We start from the raw sequence: 20,466 nt of genomic DNA, 5'->3' as shown, positions 1-20,466 counted from the left end.
GCAGCCTCTCCGAGACACAAACCAGGATTTTACACAATTTCCCCCATGCACACGAGCTATGTCAATAGGCTGTTCTACCTCTTCGCCCTTACTTCATTACACTTCAGTAATTCAGTTGAATTTCTGGTTGCAATTCTTATGTCATAGCTCAGTCGATTAAGGCAGCGTCTGGGATGCTCTCGGACACAGGTTCGAATCCTCGTCACGGCCCTTGGGGATTTGTTCGTCATGCTTGTTTGCTTGTTTTTAGAGTGGGGGAGTTCTGCTTAGCAGTTTGGTTTTCGGTAGTAATGTTTCCCAGTTGGGATCTGTTTTTGGGATACCTACCTTTATGGGTGCCTAATCTGGTAGCTGGCAGACAGTGCTTCCAACCACTTGGAGGTTTCTATAGGCTATTGCTCTGACGTGGGGGGGGCCAGGTTCTGGCTTTTAGTCCCTGGTATGCTGAACTCCTTAGACTGTCCCGGTCTAATGATTCACATATTAGCCTGATAGCTCCAGGGAGCCTCCGGGGACTTGCCCAGAAAATGGCGTTTCATGACATTCAATGCTGTTTTTTTATTAATATTAATTTATTAACCTAACACAACACTAAAATTTCTGTACATGAGCTTAGCAAGGTAAGTTTTGATTACCAGCAAATGCTTCACTGGTTGATTGCCCTTTGCATTCTAGTAAGCATATGTCTTCAGATGTAATTCAGTAATGAAGTTAAAACTCCCAATACCCTGGATTTGTCAAATTTGGCAAAGTTAAGGAGACAAATACTTGATTTTGGCCAGACTACCCAAAGAACTGGATTAATTGGGAGCAGATTAGTGATCTTTTACGGAACGAATGACACTTACCTTCATCTTGAATTATTTTCTTTGTTTATTGTATACTGCATTACTTCCTCATGTTGAAGTAATGCAGGAGACAATAACAGGAAAGGTTCCACTTTTTTCTGAAAATTGAAATGCATATTAATTTGGATGAAAACCATAAATGTGTGTTTTGTGAATTTACATCAGGTCTTCTGCACTCTTCTGAGTGCTTTATCTACTAGGTCTGAGTATATAGCAAGATAACACGAGATAATTTTATTTAGGGAAAATACATACATACACAATGTGTTACAGAATGCTGGATTTCTATATAAAGCAAGTATATAATGTAATATGTCTAAAGCCACTAGAACGCACAGCGTTTTGGGCGTTGAGCACAAGGACCAGCGTTTTGGATGAGGACGAGGCTTAAAACTCGATAACTAATACTGTACGGGTATTATTCATCAATAATTTATCAAGCACCTTAACCCTTCAATTGCCCATCGCATCATATGATGCTTTGACCGACTTGCAGTAAATTGTGCATCGCATCATGTGATGCTTTGGAGTACTACGCAAGATTTAAACGGCCCGCGGATACACGGGGTTCACCACACCTTCATCAGGGCTCTTTTAAACAGACGCCATTTTTGTTTTTAAAATCGTGGGCCAAACTCCCGGGTGTTAGGGGTTTCAGTATTTAGTGAGCAACCAAGCCTGACGCACGCAGCTTGAACTCACAGCACTGCTGTTCAGCTTGTGACCACAGCATCGCCTAAAAATGCCATAATATTCTTGTTCATGCTATTATGTAGCGATGCTATTATTACAGAAGACCCCTGACTGATAAAACTGACCAGGGTTCTGATAATAGCAGGATTGTGGTGATATTTAGCGCTGTGCGCCATGGAGGGAGGAGTAATGCCGTGGGAGGGGAGGGTAGTTGCGTTATCTTCTGACTCTGTGTGGCCACCTTTTATTGAATGCACTCACCATACCAGCTTAGTGGTTTGGCGAGTGCACAGTCAGCTGGCGGCTTCTTCCCTCACACATTCAAGGTCAGACGCACTAAAATTTCACCCCAACAATACTGTTTGTGGTGTTAATACCCTATATACAGACATTATATATAAGTATCTACATGTTTTGTTCACCATAACTGTTCAACTAAGCTGATATAATGCCCAAAGAGCATAGTGGCCACCCCAACCAACATGACAAATCATGCAGATGTTGCCACACCCATCACCAAAATTTCTTCCCCCACACTCCTTTTGCTGTTATTACACTATATATACACGTTATACATATGTATCTACATTCGTGTTCACCATAACGAGCCACTAAGTTGGTATGCTGAGTGGCAGTAGCAGCCAGTGGCAGCCCGCCACTGGCTGCCACTCCCTCCCTCACCTCACTCGCCACCATTCTCCTCCCACCATACTGTTTTTGCTTTTATATACAGATGTTATATATAAGTATCTGCATGTTTTGTTTACCATAGTGAACAACTAAGCTGGTATAGTAAGTCCAGACAGTAAAAGGTGGTCACACAGTCAGCAGATAATGCTACCTCCCTCCCCACCAAGATTACTCCTCCCACTACAGCGCTAATTATCACAACAATCCTGCTGTTATCAGAATCCTGGTCATATTTATCAGTCAGGGGTCTTCTGTAATAATAATATTGCTAAATAATAGCATGAACATGTATATTATGGCATTTTTAGGTGATGCTGTGGTCACAAGCTGAACAGCAGTGCGGTTGTAACAGGGGGTGGGGGAAATAGCTCTATCTTGTCCATTATTCCACCCCCCAGTTAACTAACGAGGCTGGGGGAAACGGCTCTCTAGTCCGTTATCCCGTCCTCAGTTAGCTAACTATTCTAGAGCACTCCCAGAATTCCTAAGGCAGCCTCTCTCATTCAACACCTTGTAGCCTAGGTATTTGACTACCTAGGTGCTAAGACTACCAGGCGCCGTAACTTGATCCGCTACCCGAAACTCTAGAATGTATTTCATTGCCACAAACGTATAAGAGAAAACGAAAGAAAAGAAATGAATAGTGAAGTAATTAGTGAGGGTTTGGGGTGAGAGGTAGGGAGGAGCGAGGAGGGTCATTAGTTGAAAGTGAGAGTTTAGAGAGGGGTGGAGGGAGAGGTGTAGATAGATAGGTAGAAGTAGAATAGTAGATAATAGAAGTAGAAGAGTAGATAGAAGACGAAATGCTGCCACCATCCATTCTAGATCATCACATACAAGACAAGGAATGGAACTTGCCTGTATCACAATATTCTCAAAAGATGTTATCAAAAGGTCATTATTAGTATGGTCCATCTGTATCATGTACTCATTAGTATCATGAACCAGTAACCACAGAGGCTTTCTCACCTCAACTCAAACTCTAGGGGACACAAAGGCAATTTAAATAATAAATTCAATTATATTTCGCATACTAAGTATCATAATTTAAGCAATGTTCAAGATCTATATATGTAAAGCGAGTCATCCTCCAAGAATCTGAGAACACTACAACTGACTGCCCCTGATCATCACACAACACTTGTAAAACACGACAGTCACCTTAATGTTCAACTCGCCAAGTGTCTGCCTATAGCTGGATAGAGGGGGGGGGTCTATAGTCGAGCAGAGACTGTCCCGCCCTGCCGGCCGACAGCCTCCCTGCTAGGGCCGTCTTCTCTGCTCTGCTGACTGCCGTTCTGTCCGTCTTGTTAATGCTCTCGAATCGATAGCTCTCCGAGTATAAATTGGGGAACCTAGTAGCTAACTCCGCCCACAAGTAGATAGCCTCCGGCTCTCTACCAAGCCACTCCTTAAACGTCGGCATGTTTGAAGGCTACCAGGCTCCAATTATAAGATTAGTAGAAGTAAGGTGAAATTCGCATGATCTGACCTTAGGTCACTTGGGGTCATTAACTCTTAGAGGTGTGAAACTCAGGCCGACCAAGCTGGCGCCTTCCCAAATCCTTGTATGTGACTCGTGTTTCTCTATGTATTTTAAATACAACTAAACCAAACACCTTACAGTGTTAAACTGTGAGCTCATGCTGCGTGCGTCAGGCTTGGTGGCTCACTCAATACTGAGGCCCCTCACACCCGGGAATTTGGCCCACGATTTTGTTTAAAAACAGCATCTGTTTACAAGAACCCTGATGGTGTGGTGAACCCCATGTATCTGTGGGCCGTTTTAAATCTTGCGTAGTACTCCAATACATCATATGATGGGATGCACAATTTATAGCAAGTCACTCAACCCATCATATGATGTGTTGTGCAACATAAGGGTTAAAGGTTTGTTTATGAAAGCATAAAAATCACGAATATATCATTGAAGAATACAGACAAAAATAGAGAACAGAAGCAGAGATAATGGGAGCCGGTCGGCCGAGCGGACAGCATGCTGGACTTGTGATCCTGTGGTCCTGGGTTCGATCCCGGGCGCCGGCGAGAAACAATGGGCAGAGTTTCTTTTACCCTATGCCCCTGTTACTTAGCAGTAAAATAGGTACCTGGGTGTTAGTCAGCTGTCACGGGCTGCTTCCTGGGGGTAGAGGCCTGGTCGAGGACCAGGCCGCGGGGACAATAAAAGCCCTGAAATCATCTCAAGATAACCTCAAGATAACAAGGGAGAAACAAAGGCAAACAACAACACGGTAGACTAAGTAAGACCAGGATCAGTGAAATTGGGGTTACGGGGTATTGGCAAAGCAAGCAAAGACAATGGAGTAAAGGGAGCAGGAGGATGAATCATGTCAGCAATTACTCCAGGTTTAAATAGGGTTGTTTGCAACAATATTCCACTCTAGAGACTACAATATGTTTAATAACTACATACCTCACATTTCCTTAATCTTTCCTGAAGATGACGTATATGTTTTTGGTGTTCCTCTTCTGTCTCCTGCAAAAGGGTTCTTAATCTTTGATCAGTGAATTGGGGTTATGGGGTATAGGCAAAGCAAGCAAGACAATGGAGTCAAGGAAGCAGGAGGATGGATCGGGTCAACAAATAATGGATCAAGTCAGCAAGCTTTGAATAGGGCTGTTAGTTTGCAACAATATTCCACTCTAGAGACTACAATATGTTTATTAACTACATACCTCATATTTTTTTTATTTTTCCTTGAGATGTTGGTTCTCGTCTATTTCTTTGTACTTGTTGATTAAGACTTTGACGTCATCTTTGCCCCACACCTTCCCTTAAATTGTTATTGAAGGTGTAAGTGTGAGGGCGTGTACGTGTTCCTCATCTGGTTGATGTGAAAATCTACTACTTACTAAAGAAAAGACCTACTACATCTTACTTGGAAGCAAATCATCGAATGCAATTCAGCTACAGATAGACAACATCAGTAATAAAAATGATGGAAAGTTTCTTGGCCTATTCCTAGACAAGAGACTAAACTTCAGCACCCACATACAACACACAACTAAGTCTCTAAAACGGTTGGTATACTCTCCAAAATCAGATATTATGTTCCTAACTCTGCTCTCCTCTCTCTCTTATGCACTAATCTATCCCTATCTTACTTATGGTATCTATGCATGGGGGTCAACCACTGCAAAACACCTGAAGCCCATCATCACCTAGCAAAAAATCTATCAAAATAATAACAAACTCTGCTTTCAGACAACACTTGGCTCCCTTGTTTAAATCCCTTAACATGCTAATAAAACCCTCTGTTCTTGAGGCTGTGGTCTTGAGGCTGTGGTCTTGTTTGAAGGCATATTTGCCACGTTTACTGTGCCTCTTTGAGGTTAGGTTCTGGCTTATGGTCCCTTATAGGCCAATAGAACCATTCAACTGACAACACCTAATAGTATGACACATTAGAAATAGTAGCTTCAGCAAACCACTGGAACTTGCCTAGAAATTGGCGTTTCATTACATTCAATGCTAGATTTTTTAACTAATATATTTCTAAATTATATTACAGGAAAAAAGTATCGGCAAATGAAAAAGTTTCACCTTCAGCAAAATAGACTACAAACATCATCATCTTCAAGTGACTTCAATTGAAGGTCTACTTAAAATAAATGAAGAAAAAATTGTAAGTATTTTCCTAAAATACTGTACCGTATTAGCTAGCTGATCCTGATTTCACTTGTAGAGTATATTATAGCAATTATATACAATGGGGCCTCGACTTACGATGCTAATCCGTTCCGAGAGACGGATCGTAACTCGAAATATCGTAAGTCGAAGTGATTTTTCCCATAAGAAATAAAGGAAACTGAATTAATCCGTTCCCCACCCTCCAAAATATTAACATACAAATACCGGGCCCGGGGAAGAGGGGTACACTGGGAAGGGCTTTGTTGAGGGTTGGGTGGAGGTCTGATACGGAAGAGCATGTGGTTGGTAGTGTTGTTGATAGTATGGTGGTTGTTGTTGGTGTGGTATGTAGTGATGTGGTTGTGGCTGGTAGTGTGGTGGCAGTTGTGGTGGTGGGTGTGGTTGAGTGGTGGTGGTAGTTGTAGTGGTAGTTGTGCTTGTGGGTGGTGTTGGTAGTGTGGTGGGTGTTGTGGGTAATATGCTGGGTATTGGTAGTTTGGTGGTGGTTGTGGGTAGTATGGTGGTTGTTGGTGATTGTGGTTGCTATGCTGATTGAGGATGGAGTTAGTACTGTTTTCGGTGAACCAGACTGCACCAATGCCAGGGGCCCCACAGTTGCATCATCCCCTGGAGTCTGTTGTTGGACGGGGGTAGATGTTCCATTGTTGGGGTCTACTTCCCCATCACTCCCTATGGCCACCCCCAATCATCGTGATATCCGTGGACCGAGAGCCCTCAACGAAATCCTGCAATCGTCCAGGGCTGCTGCCCCTTTGGCCCCCGGATCCATTACTCCCGCCTGGGCACTCCCTGGGCTCCCGATGGGGTCACCTTGCCCCACTGTGGGGCCCGCTTGGGTTTTCTAAAGAGCTAACGCCTGCACCGCCCCCACAGTTGGGGGTTTGTCGCGCCCCCCCCCCCCTCCCAGGTAGTCTTGTTTTCTACCATGCCTTTACTTCTGAGAAATGTGTACCTACAACCTGCACTTTTCTCGCTATTCCACACAAACTGACCCTACTGGGTGTAGTATGCAAGACGCTATCACAAGCTATCGCCTTTGAAATTTTAACGCATTCCTAACTCAACACTTAAGCCCACTCTCGATAACCTCTCAAAGTATTTCCGAACCTTTTACGTTAAAATTCTCGAGCATCTATATCGGAACTATCCTTCATTCATACTTTTTCTTAACCGCGTTCCACAGCACCAGTGAGAACCATCAATCACTTCGCCTATTGACAGGTGGTGACAGATGTCGGCGTCAGAATCTCGCTCCACCAATGAATGAAATTCTTTGGTCTTGTATCCTCGTCTCTCATTCGTAAAAGTAATAGGCAGACAGATAGAATACACAACTTGACTTGACTACCATTTATCACTGTGAAACAAGATACTGTACTGTATACAATGTCAAATAAAATACATGTGCAATTATAAACCAAATAAAAAGGTCACATTAATTATTAGATGGCCGAAAATACTAGAATGAACTTGATAGAATGAAATTATTACTACATTCCTTTAACACACACTATTGACTGTACCGCAATTGAAAAGAATTAAAGTGAGAATTTCTTGTCTCTAAATACGAGTCCGATGTAAATCTTAATTGAATAATTACTGAATTCTTGAAAATATTCTGAAATTATACAATTAATATATCCGTGAAGTAACTACTCAGAATTTATTGTAAATAATTTAGTTTCTAAATTTTCTAAGGTTATCTTGAGATGATTTCGGGGCTTTTAGTGTCCCCGCGGCCCGGTCCTGGACCAGGCCTCCACCCCCAGGAAGCAGCCCGTGACAGCTGACTAACACCCAGGTACCTATTTTACTGCTAGGTAACAGGGGTATAGGGTGAAAGAAACTCTGCCCATTGTTTCTCGCCGGCGCCCGGGATCGAACCCGGGACCACAGGATCACAAGTCCAGTGTGCTGTCCGCTCGGCCGACCGGCTCCCATATGTCCTAGTTATGGGACGGGCTCCCATATGTCATATGTTAAGGTCGCCATAATGTCCTCTCCTGAAGTCAGGTTTTTCAACTGCTTCAACCTACTTGTATTCTTCCAGATTATAATGCATTGCATACTTTATTCCCAAAAAGACATGGTCACTTTTACCCAAGGGAGGAAGGTACTGAATGTCAAATATTTCTTCCTCCTTTCTGGTAAATATCAAATCTAGCATGGAGGGAACGTCCCCTTCCCTCATCCTCGTAGCTTGTTTAACATGTTGATAAAAGAATATTTCCAGGATGTCTACAAATCTACAGGTCCAAAAATCTTCTGTTTTAGCATCATATGCTTCCCAGTCTATGGATTTAAAGTTGAAATCGCCAACTATAAACAGTCGTGATCTATCGTTATCCGCTCTCGCTATAATCTCTGAGACCTTCCCATTTATTATCTAGCGCCTCCTTTGACCATGTGCTGCTTGGCGGTGGACTGTATGCATTTATGGTCGTTAGTTTATCATTCTCATGGCAGATCTCTAGTGCTATTATGTCAACTTCTTGTGGCTGTGGTCTTTAGTTTTAACCATGCAGTCTTTTGGTTTGCCTCTTTCTGGGTTCCTTCCCCAGTTGGTGGCAAGTATAAATAACTTTACATTGAAGTGTTCAAAGGCCATCACTCCTTTTGCCTCCGAGACCTGGTTCTGGCTTGTAGCCCTCTGTAGACCAATAGAACTTTGCGACTAATGGCACCGAGTAATATGGCACTGATCAGTGTATGATAGTTTCAGAGAGCCTCTGGGGCTCGTCCAGAAACTGAAATTTCATTACATTCAACACTTTTTTTAATCTAGATTTTGCATAAGAGAAAATATTTCGGATTCATCTGTTTCACTAATGGCCTTTTGCTCTCTCCATAGGACCACCAAGGAATATGTTCCACATCTGGTTGATGTGGAACATGAACATGTTCCACATCAACCAGATGAGGAACATGTACACGCCCTCACACTTGCACCTTCAATAACAATTGAAGGGAAAGTGTGGGACAAAGATGACGACAGTCTTAATCAATAAGTATAAAGAAATAAATGAGAATCAACATCTCGAGGAAAAATTAAAAAAATGAGGTATGTAGTTAATAAACATATTGTAGTCTCTAGAGTGGAATATTGTTGCAAACTAACAGCTCTATTCAAAGCTTGCTGACTTGATCCATTATTTGTTGACCTGATCCATCCTCCTGCTCCCTTGACTCCATTCTTTGCTTGCTTTGCCTATACCCCATAACCCCAATTTCACTGATCCTGGTCTTACTTAGTCTACTGTGTTGTTCTTTGCCTTTGTTTCTCCCTTGTTATCTCTGCTTCTGTTCTCTTTATTTTTGTCTGTCTATTCTTCAATGAGATATTCATGATTTTTATGCTAACTTTCATAAACTCTAACCTTTAACCCTTAAGTTGCGCAACACATCATATGATGGGTTGAGTGACTTGCTATAAATTGCGCATCCCATCATATGATGTATTGGAGTACTACGCAAGATTTAAAACGGCCCGCGGATACACGGGGTTCACCACACCTTCATCACGGCTCTTGTAAACACAGGCCGTTTTATTTTTTTTAAATCGTGGGAAAATTCCCTGGTGTGAGGGGCCTTAGTATTGAGTGAGCCACCAAGCCTGACGCACGCAGCATGAGCTCACAGCACGCTATTCAGCTTGTGACCACAGCGTCACCTAAAAATGCCATAATATACATGTTCATGCTATTATTTAGCGATATTATTAAAGACTCCTGACTGTAATAAAAATGACCAGGATTCTGATAATAGCAGGATTGTTGTGATAATTAGCGCTGTAGTGGGAGGAGTAATCTTGGTGGGGAGGGAGGTAGCATTGTCTGCTGACTGTGTGACCACCTTTTACTGTCTGGACTCACTATACCAGCTTAGTTGTTCGCTATGGTAAACAAAACATGCAGATACTTATATATAACATCTGTATATAAAAGCAAAAACAGTATGGTGGGAGGAGAATGGTGGCGAGTGAGGTGAGGGAAGGAGTGGCAGCCAGTGGCGGGCTGTCACTGGCGGCTTCTGCCACTCGGCATTCTAACTTAGTGGTTCGTTATGGTGAACACGAATGTAGATACTGTACATGTAATTAGAAGCAAGCAATGCATGCGCTCCTCTCACAATGTTCTTTGTGTTCTTCTGGCGACAGCTTACTATCCAAAACCACCCCTCGGTCTCGTTCTTTATTAGTTCTGTAATTCCTTTCCACATAATTTGTAAGTTGTGTGGTCTATTTTCTCTGATTCCACATTGCATAATATGGCATTTATTCACATAGAATTCCATTTGCCACTTGATGCTCCAAGCACTTACTTTATCTAGATCAATTTGAAGAGCATTACAATCGTCTGTATCTCCTATCTTCACCAGTATCTTAGCATCATCCATAAACAAGTTAACATAATTCTGTATTCCTTCTGGTAGATCGTTTATGTAGACGACGAACATTACTGGTGTGAGAACTGAACCGTGTTACTCCACTAGTAACACTCCTCCAGGCAGATATTGTCTCGGATTACTGCTCTCATCTGTCTTGTCAGTTAAAAAAATTTCATCCATGTCAGAAGTCTCCCTGTCACCCCTCCATGTTTCAGTTTCCAGAACAGCCTCTTGTGAGATTCTATCAAAACCTGTTTTTTAAGTACAGATAGACACAGTATACCCAATCACCTCTTTCCTGTAGTATCTGTGGCTCTCATAAAAAGTAAGTAGATTTGTTACACAGGATCTTCCTGTTCAAAAACCTTATGTCTATTCATTATTATGTCATTATTCTCTAAGTGTTCAATCCATTTGGCTTTAAACTATTTTCTCTAGTTGGAGGGGTGTTGCCAATGGTAATGGGCCCAATTCCCCCATCCTTCTTCTTAGTGATTCATATTATGTTCAAAAACAATAAACAAATAGTTTTGTTATTATACTATATACACATGTTATATACAAGTATTTGCATGTTTTGTTCACCATAACGAACCACTAAGTTGGTATTGTGAGTCAAAAAGCAGCAAAGATTGGCCACCATTCATCAGCCACTCCCTCACCTCACTCACCAACATGCTCCTCCCACCATACTGTTTTTGCTTTTATTCACTATACACAGACATTATATACAAGTATCTACACGTTTTGTTCACCATAACTGTACATCTAAGCTTGTATGGTGAGTTCAGGCAATAAGAGACGTAGCTACTCTCACAGTCAGCTGGTGGCTGCCACCCTCGCTGGTTCAAGGCCAGATGCACTAATATTTCTCCTCCAACAATACTGTTTGTGGTGTTATTACACTATACACACACATTTATGTTTTATATCTACATGTTTTATTCACCATACCTGTACAAATAAGCTGGTATGGTGCCCAAAGACCATAGTGGCCACCAGTACACAACATGACATGTCATGTATATGACACCCTTCCCTCACCAAAATGGCAGCTCCCAACCATACTCCTACTGCTGTTATTACACTATACACTCGTTATATACAAGTATCTACATTTGTGTTCACTATAGCGAACCACTAAGCTGGTATGGTAAGTTTAGTCAATAAAAGGTGGCCACACAGGTGGGGGGTCTGGTTTCTGAGCGGACAGCATGCAATACTTGTAATTCTGTGGCCCGGGTTTGATTCCTGGACCAAGCGGAAACAAATGGGCAAAGTTTTTCACCCTGATGCTCCTGTTACCTAGCAGTAAATAGGTACCTGGGAGTTTAACAGCTGTTATGGAGCTGCTTCCTTGGGGGGAGGGGTTTGGAGGGAAAAAAAGAAATTAGTTAGTAGTTAGTTACAGCTGATTGATTGGCAGTTGAGAGGTAGGCTGAAAGAGCCAAAGTTCAACCCCCACAAGAACAACTAGGCAAGTACAAATAGGCGAGTACACAGATGACACCACCTCCCTCCCTCTTTCAGCATTACTCCTCCCACCCTGGAGCACAGCGCTAAATATCTCTACAATCCTGCTATTATCAGAATCCTGGTCAGTTTTATCAGTCAGGGGTCTTCTGTAATACTATCATTGCTAAATAATAGCATGTACATATATATTTTGACATTTTTAGGCACTGCTGTGGTCACAAGCTGAACAGGGCTGCTGTGAGCTCATGCTGCGTGCGCTAGCCTTGGCGGCTCAGTTAGTACCGAGTCTCTCCCACCCAGGAATGTTGCCTACAGTGTTTTTCTAGGTGGCGTCTGTTAACTATCAGTCATGGCTGGACTAAAGCTGCCCCTATCCCTCACAGGGCATTTAAAATCGTGTGCTAGAGCCTTAATCATCTATACATGTATTGTGCAGGTTTGGTAAAGCTATTCCCATCGTCTATATGTATTGCGTGGTCTAAGGGTTAAAAAAGGCAGAACACCATCCCGGCCCTAGAGATCATGATTCATTGGTAGGCATTTCTTGTATTTATTTTGTCAGTTTTGAAGCTGCTGTCTCATTTCTAGCCAGCAGTGGTCTGGTTTTTCTCGCTGACTTTCTGGGTGCTTATCGAGTAGTTGCAGAAATAATGAAACCTCACAAATTTTATCATAGTTCCACTGCTCCGTGTGCCTCTGACCCCCTTGGAACCTGGCCTCCTCTCTGGAAGGGCCAGGTTCTGGCTCGTCGTCCCCATCAGTCAAAAAGAACTCTGCAACTGATGGCACCTATTAATTTGGCACTATATCAACATAGCTTCAGGGAACCACCTGGACTCACTCAGAAATAGACATCTCATTACATTAAATGCTGTTTTCTGGGGGGAGCCCCGTCGGCTCCCCGGAGCTATCCCAGGCTGATATGCTAATGTCAGACTTTGGCATCAGTCATGTGTATGGAGTTCTTAGGCCTACCGGGGACCACGGCCAGAACCGGGCCCCCTCAGAGAGGCAAGGGGAGCAATGGCCTATAGAAGCCCCCGTGTAGTTGGAAGCATTCTATGTCTGCCATCGACCGGAACAGGCACCCAGAAAGGTAAGCGCCCCAAAACAAACCCCTATTCTGGTTAAAATTGCTACCAAAAACCGAACTAGTGGATAGAACTCCCCAACCGAAAACAAGCAAACTAGTGTGACGTCACACACTGCCGCGCCGCTGTCTGCGCAGCTCCCCCCTCCCCGGGAGGGGGAAGGGGGAGCCCCAGACCCCCCGCGCCGGCTACCCACACCTCAGTTCTTGAGGCTGATGCTATAGGCGATGGTCGTGTGCTCTGGCTCCGGTGTCGCTACTGCACTGTGCTTTGCGTGTGGTGTTAGTTTTGTGGGTGCGAGAGCCAGGAGTTATCTTCAGTACTCGGGCTGCATGCGCCTAGGGCTGCCTTCCCTAGGTGCCCTGTAAGTACTGCCCTTGGGGCTTGGGGCCACCTTCCACAGGCTCCTCGGGGTCTGCCTCTGCTGGTCCGTTTTACCTTTCGGTTTTTCGGCCGCCTGTTGGGCTCTTGGGTGTTCTGTTCTCCCTTGTTACCGGCAGGTAAGAGGCAGTTTGCACTGGTAGGGGCGCAGGGTGCTGCTCAGCTTGTATTTCCCGACATCGCGGCCGGCTCTGTTCCTTGGGGTTCGCTGTTCTCTTGCGGGGTTTTGTTTTTCTTTTTGTTTTTGCCTGGTGGGGGGTTCTGTCATTTTATTCAGTTTGTTTTTGCCCTTCCACTGTTCTCCTCGGTGGCGCCCCCTGCTAGGTCCCCGTGAGTGTACACGTCCCTGGAGTTCAGCTTTAGAAGTTTGCTTGGTAGTTTTGGGCGCCGGTTTGCAGCACCCTGCCTGGGACTACCTGAGCGCGAGTCCTCTTAAAATAAACGCTCAGGACCCTGGGAATCCCCTAGGGGGCGCGTGGGTCCGATGGATGTGACCCCGGAGTCCCCACTCGCTGTGTGCGAGTTTGAGGGTTGCTCGGTCCCCTTGTCTCAGGGTGACCCTCATTGTTTTTGCCTCTGCCACGCTGCCTGTTGGGTCGGTGATACTTTCGACCCTGAGTCCTGTGAGTGTTGCTGCTTGCTTGTGACTCAATTTACCCAATCCTCTGATTCTATTCGGGTACAGGCGGCACGTGCGTTGCAGTCTAGGTTTCGTCTGTTGCAACGCGCTCGGTTGGTTGCTTCCCCGGATGCCCCGGGGCTGCCCCGCTTTGCTTTTAGAGACCCGGACTTGGGGGTGGGGGTCGCTTCGATCCTGGTTCAGTCCGCACCTCCTCGTTCTTCCCCTTCTGTTCGTTCTGGTCCCCCGCCCCTGCTTCCGGCCCCGAAGCGTCTGAGGGTTTCGGGGTCGGAGCAGGGGTTACTTGATCTCGAGACTCGGGCAGCTTCGGGGGTTGCCCCTTCCGGGGGGGGGGGCGGCAGAGGCATTAGAGTCTTGTCTCCCGGCCGAAGCTTCAGGGTCTGACCAGTGGGCCCCCTCTTCCTCCAGCTTTTCCGGCTGCTCCGTCCTTGTCTTGTGGGGTCGGGGCTTGGGGAGAGGACTCGGCCTTGGGTCCTGTGGTGACGGACCTCGAGGCTGGGGAGGGGCTGACTTGGGGGCCTTGGGCCCCGCTGGACCCCGCCTGGGTTTTTCTTCCCACTGAGCGGGGCTTATTGTTACAAGGAGTGGGGTTTTCTTTTCCCCCCTCTGCGTACGAGTTGGATTTGGTGTCGGCCCCTCCCCGGGTTCGGTTCCGTGTTCCCCCGGGTACGTCGGTTCCGTCCTTCCGGAGGTTTTCGGCTTATCGCATCCAACCTGGTGTGGTGTGAGCAGCCTTTGCAGCTTACCTCCTGCGTGACCCGGATTATGCCTCTGAAATGGATCCGTCCACGTTCAGGTTTGGGACTTCGTTCCCTTTCTGGCTCCGTTACGAGGTTCCGGAGTCGTCCTGGCTAGCAGACTGCCCCTTGTTTGGTCTGGATTCCTGGCATTCCTTCTGTCGTTCCCGCACGCTGGAGTGGCGGGAAGCTTCCACGGTGCTTCAGGTTTTCCTGGGGGGTGAACTTTAGTACCTGAATCAGTGCTTGTTTGCCCCTGCCCTTCCCCGCGATGTGGGCGTTATTCAGCTCCATGTGCAGGTTCCCTCCCTTTCGGCGGCGCTCGTGGCGGAGGACTTGCGCGCCCGGGGCCTTTTGTGTTCGGGCTTGCGGTTCTTTTCCCTCCTGGAGCTGTCTTCGGATTGGCTCATGGAGGATGTGGGGACGCTTGGGTCCGTCCCGGGGTCCGGCACCTTGTCCTCGGCTGCGCGTTCGCCGGCTGCCTTGTTGAAGCTGTTCACGCCGATTTTGCGGGACGCGGTTTCCTTCTTCTATGCTTCCCGTCTCGTGTGTCGGCAGGCGGTGCTGGGTTCCTCCGTGGAATCTGCTTGGGCTCTGGCTCTTAGGCCTTCTTCACCTTTTTGTCCTCTCCTGTTTGGGGAGTCGGCCGTGGCGCAGTTTATTCAGGCTGCGTCGGCGGCTTGTCGTCCGATGTCGGACTTGTTGGTTTTCCGGGGGTCCCGGGGTGGGTCTTCCCGGAAAGGTCGTGCCAGGGCTCGGGGTTCCTCTCATCGTGGTAGGCCTCTGGTGTCAGGTTTGGGGTTGGCTCCTCCTGCGGACCCTCCCTCGTCTGGTCGGCGTGGTGTTCGCACTGTGCGGGGTTCTGGGTCTCGTAAGGGTCGCCGGCCCTTTCGCGGTTTGCCCCCTTGACGGGGCGATGCGGGGGGGGGGGGGGGCGGCTTGCGCTGTTCGCCCGCGCCTGGTCCCACGATTCGTGGGCCTTTCGGGTCGCGTCTCGCGGCCTGCGGTGGCGTTGGGTGGCCCCTCCCCCCTTTGGGGGGTCGGGGCTGGCAGGGCAGGTTTCTTCCCCTGCGCTCTGTCCAGTCGTCTTGGAGTGGGTACGCTTGGGCGTCGTCGAAACGACGTCGTCCCTCAGATGGGTTTCCCGTCTGTTTCCGGTTCCGAAACGGGACTGTGCGGACCTGCGGTTCATTCTGGACTTGTCCCGTCTGAACCCCTGGGTTCATTGCCCCTCCTTTCGGATGACTATGCTGTCTCAGGTTCGGCTCCTCTTGGAGCCGGGAGCTTGGATGGTGTCCCTGGACCTCCGGGACGCTTATTGGCATGTCCCGATTCATCCGCGGTTCAGGGACTGGCTCGGTTTTGTTGTGGGGCGTCTGAGTTACCGCTTTCGTTGTCTCGTGTTCGGGTTGAACCTGGCACCTCGCGTGTTCACGCGCCTTACACGGGTTGTGGTGGCTCGTTTGCATCTTCTAGGTGTTCGGGTGTTGGCCTACCTCGACGACATGGCTGGTTTGGGCTCCCAGCCAGCCAGTCAGCTTGCTTGCTAGCCAGGGATTTGGTTCTTTCCCAGCTCGCCGAGTTCGGGTTCTTGGTGAACTGGAGGAAGTCCCATCTGGTTCCCTCTCAGGTTCGGACTTGGCTGGGTCTCGTGTGGGACTCTCGAACCGCCTCCTTGTCTCTCCCTCCGGAGTCTCTCCTGCGGCTGCGGTCCCGCCTTCGTCTGTTTCTGGAGGGCCCTCGGGTCACCCGGCGGTTGCTCGAGGGGCTGTGCGGGGAGCCTGAACTTCGCGATGGTGGTCTACCCGCCGGGTCGGGTTTGGCTTCGACGGCTGTTCTGGTTCCTTCGGGGTTCCCCCTTCCGCCTCTCTCGCGATCGCAGAGTTCGACCCCCGGGGGCCTTGCGTCGGTTGCTGCATCACCGGCTTCCTCTTCGGGTTTTTCGGGGTTCAGTGCCTTGACGCCTACCCGAGCCCTCGCTCGATGTGTACACGGATGCGTCGTCTCTCGGCTGGGGTTTTGTGACCAGTGCTCACCAGGCCGGCCAGGGGCGTTGGGATCCGTCCTTCCGTCGAGCTCACAGTACGGTGCGGGAGTTCGCGGCAGTGTGGTTTGCTATGGGGAGGATTCGGGTGGCCCGCGGATCGACGATTCGGCTCGATTCGGACTGCTCTCCGGTGGTTCATTGCCTGAATCGCGGGGGTTCGATGCGGTCCTTGTATCTTTGGGGTTGGTCGCTTCGGGTGACTCGTCTGCTGAGTTCTCGGGGTTTGGCTCTCCTGGCGGTTCACGTACGGGGCGTGTCCAACGTCTTGGCCGACGCCCTGTCTCGCTTCGTTCCCCTCTCCACGGAGTGGACGGTCGACGAAGAGTCCTTCCGTTGGCTTTGTCAGACGTTCGGGCGCCCCGAAGTGGACCTCTTCGCGTCGGCGTGGTCGCGGCGTCTTCCCGTTTATGAGGCGCCCTTCCCCGATTGCGAGGCCGTCGGGGTCGATGCCTTTCGGCTAGACTGGTCGAGGTGGGGGTTCCTGTACCTCTTTCCCCCGGTTCGGCTGTTGCTCCAGGCCAGGTCCTGACTCGCTTAGAGACTTACCGGGGGAGAGTTGTCCTTCTGGCCCCTTGGTGGCCGGCCCAGCCTTGGTTTCAGGCGCTGGTTGCTCGGTGTCCGAACCAGAGGGTTTTCCCGCGGCTCCGCCTCTTTCAGCAGATCGGGCCGGTACGTCACGTAGCTGGTTCGATCTTCTCCTCGAGTCTTCGTGTATGGTGTTTTTGACTCGAGTCTATCATCATCTCTATGGTGATCAGGTGGCCTCCTTGTTGATATCCCACCTGAGGGCTTCTTCTCGGCGGCAGTATGAAGTTTCCTGGCGGTCCTTCTGTTTCTTTTTGTGTCTTCGTCGGGTTAGTTCCTTGTCTGTTCGGGTGGTCTTGTCCTTCTTCTCGTGGTTGTTTCAGGATCGTCATCTTATGCCTAACACTGTCGCTTCGTATCGTGCGGCACTGGCGGAGCCGCTTCAGCTTGCTTTCGGTATCGATGTTACGTCTGCGCCGTTTCGCAAGCTGTCTCGTGCATTGTTTCACCTCCGGCCTGCTCATGCGTCGCCTGAGCCGTCCTGGTCTTTGGACAGAGTGCTAGATTTCCTTTCATCTCCTCGTTTCGTTGTGGCCCCTTCGGTCCAGGATTGTTTTTCCAAGGCACTTTTCTTGTTGGCTTTGGCCTCTGGGGGTCGGGTAGGGGAGCTTCATGCTCTCCTCCGGCGCAGGGGTTTCTGCTCTTTTGGTCGTGGTGATAGTTTTGTTCGTTTGCAGCCGTCTCCTTCTTTTCTGGCGAAGAATGAGACTGCTGCGTTCCGGAGGGGTCCGTGGGTGGTTGATGCTTGGTTGGTCAGGCCGGGGGTGCATCATGTTTTGTGTCCGGTTGCGGCGCTTCGCCGTTATTTGCGCGCCACAGCTTCTGTGTCCGGGGACGCGCTGTGGGTTGATCCGGTTTCCCTTCTTCCCTGTTCGCGGGTTCGGGTCTCAGGTCGTCCGCAGGGTTATTAGGTCCAGCCAGCCTGCGGTCTATCCCCGTGCCCATGACGTTCGTAAGTTCGCAGCTCTTGCTGCCGTCTTTGGGAATATGTCTTGGTCTGATATTCGGGCGCGGGGATTTTGGCGGTCGAACAGGGTCCTGGCTGCTCGTTACCTTGTGAATGTCCCTGGGCCTCGTCGGGCCTGTGTTGCTTTGGGTCGGCGGTTGCAGCCAGTTGTCTCGGCTTAGAGTTGAGCGGTGAGCGACGACCGCCTCCCGGGTAAGTCCCTCTTTTTCTGTCTGTGGGTAGTTAGCTCCAGGGAGCCGACGGGGCTCCCCCCAGAAAACCAGCGTTGAATGTAATGAAACGCCATTTTCTGGGCGAGTCCCAGAGGCTCCCCGGCATCCCTCCCTCCCTCCCAGTCGGCGGTTTTTCGCGGTTTTGACATCCAGCCTCAAGAACTGAGGTGTGGGTAGCCGGCGCGGGGGGTCTGGGGCTCCCCCTTCCCCCTCCCGGGGAGGGGGGAGCTGCGCAGACAGCGGCGCGGCAGTGTGTGACGTCACACTAGTTTGCTTGTTTTCGGTTGGGGAGTTCTATCCACTAGTTCGGTTTTTGGTAGCAATTTTAACCAGAATAGGGGTTTGTTTTGGGGCGCTTACCTTTCTGGGTGCCTGTTCCGGTTGATGGCAGACATAGAATGCTTCCAACTACACGGGGGCTTCTATAGACCATTGCTCCCCTTGCCTCTCTGAGGGGGCCCGGTTCTGGCCGTGGTCCCCGGTAGGCCTAAGAACTCCATACACATGACTGATGCCAAAGTCTGACATTAGCATATCAGCCTGGGATAGCTCCGGGGAGCCTCCGGGACTCACCCAGAAAATGGCGTTTCATTACATTCAACGCTGGTTTTTTGCACTTTATTATCATTAGTTAACTGAACTTTTGTCAATATTTTTCAGGAAATTGACATCAATGGCATGGACAATTTTTTTTTTTTTAAATTGAGAAATTTAAAAAAAAAAATGGAGGACACTAGACAAAATGCCCAGTCCTCAAGAAGCCATACAGTAACAAGAATAAAAATTCTCCGCCATAGCCCAAGGTAAGAATTCCTTTTTATATTTTCTGGGGGCAGCCCCTTTGGCTCTCCCCGGAGCTATCCAGGCTGATATGGATATTCCTAACTTTGATATCAGTCAATGTAGGTGGAGTTCTAGGCCTACCGTGGACCACGACCAGAACCTGGCCCCCCTCAGAGGCACGAGGTGCAATGGCCTACAGATATGCACGTGTGATTTTGGAGCATTCTATATCTGCCATCGATCAGGACAGGCACCCAGAAAGGTGAGCGCCTCAAAACAAACATCTTCACTTGGACCATCGACTTGCTTTGGCGTCACCAGCAGCTTATTTTCGTCTAATTTTGTTATGAAATGATACTTTTTTCAGAGTAAACATGTTTTTCCATGTTCTACATTCAACACCAACATTATAATGAGTAAATATATCATTTATTCATTACTAGCATAATGTCAGGGAGCTTTGGGTGGCTTTGGGTAGCTTTGGGTAATTAGACGGACCCCTGGATTATTCCTGATGGGTGTGCTTTCTTTCTTCTTGACCTTCAGACTTCATTTTGGTGTGCATGGTAGCAGAATAAATGGGAAAACTCTGGGAGGTGGAAACAGTGAGCATCGAGCAGCACACTTCCTCCAGGGAGCAACACGTTAGTGAAGTTGAAATGGGATATTATGGGTTGGTCTAGCCGTTAGTTTCAATCACATTTGGGTCACTGTGTACTTTTCTACCTTCTGGAGATGTTACATCAACTGTGGGTAGCTGTTGGTTCAAAGAGCACCTGACAAAATTGGAGGAGCAGCAGAGTCGTGTCGTCAAACCACCACCAACAACAACAACAACAACAACAACAAACATAATACGGCACATGTCAGTTTGGATAGCTTCAGGGAGCCTCTGAGGCTCGCCAAGAAAATGGGGTTTCCATTACATTGAACACTAGGTTTTTTTTTTTTACATGTACATGTTCAGGGAAGGGATTTTAACATATCCAATTTTTTTTATAAAAAACACTTAATTTATGGCGCACCAGCAATTTGTCACAATGAAAGCGGCGCAGCACTGGAGTTAATTCTTATAATCACCACATTATTTTAGGATCTTAAGCAGGCTTAACAGAGGCTGACACATCCATATGTTCTGTTTTACCTATCATGTCTATATATATATTGTTTTTCATTGATTTCAGGCTCATTGCACTTCATCGACCTCATGGGTGTCGAAACAATGGAAGATGTATCCGGTATGGCGTCAGCAACCCA

General features: G+C 47.9%; 1 protein-coding gene across 2 annotated transcripts in view; it reads left to right on the top strand.

Annotated features, from left to right (window-relative positions):
- The window catches only part of LOC138372014 (uncharacterized), a 73,127-nt gene that overhangs the window by 22,625 nt on the left and 30,036 nt on the right, over positions 1-20,466 (top strand). The window contains exons 2-3 of one of the 2 annotated variants that reach the window (XM_069337078.1): positions 5,765-5,878; positions 20,394-20,466. The exon at positions 20,394-20,466 is cut by the window's right edge and continues 63 nt beyond it. The gene's annotated coding sequence lies outside the window, so the exon portion shown is untranslated. Of the gene's footprint in view, positions 1-5,764; positions 5,879-19,731 lie in introns of those variants that run through there. The other variant, XM_069337079.1, reaches the window with a different exon arrangement.

This window comes from Procambarus clarkii, chromosome 37 (genome assembly GCF_040958095.1).
Source record: "Procambarus clarkii isolate CNS0578487 chromosome 37, FALCON_Pclarkii_2.0, whole genome shotgun sequence".
Taxonomy (NCBI): domain Eukaryota; kingdom Metazoa; phylum Arthropoda; class Malacostraca; order Decapoda; family Cambaridae; genus Procambarus; species Procambarus clarkii.
This window is presented reverse-complemented; position numbering and strand designations above follow the sequence as displayed.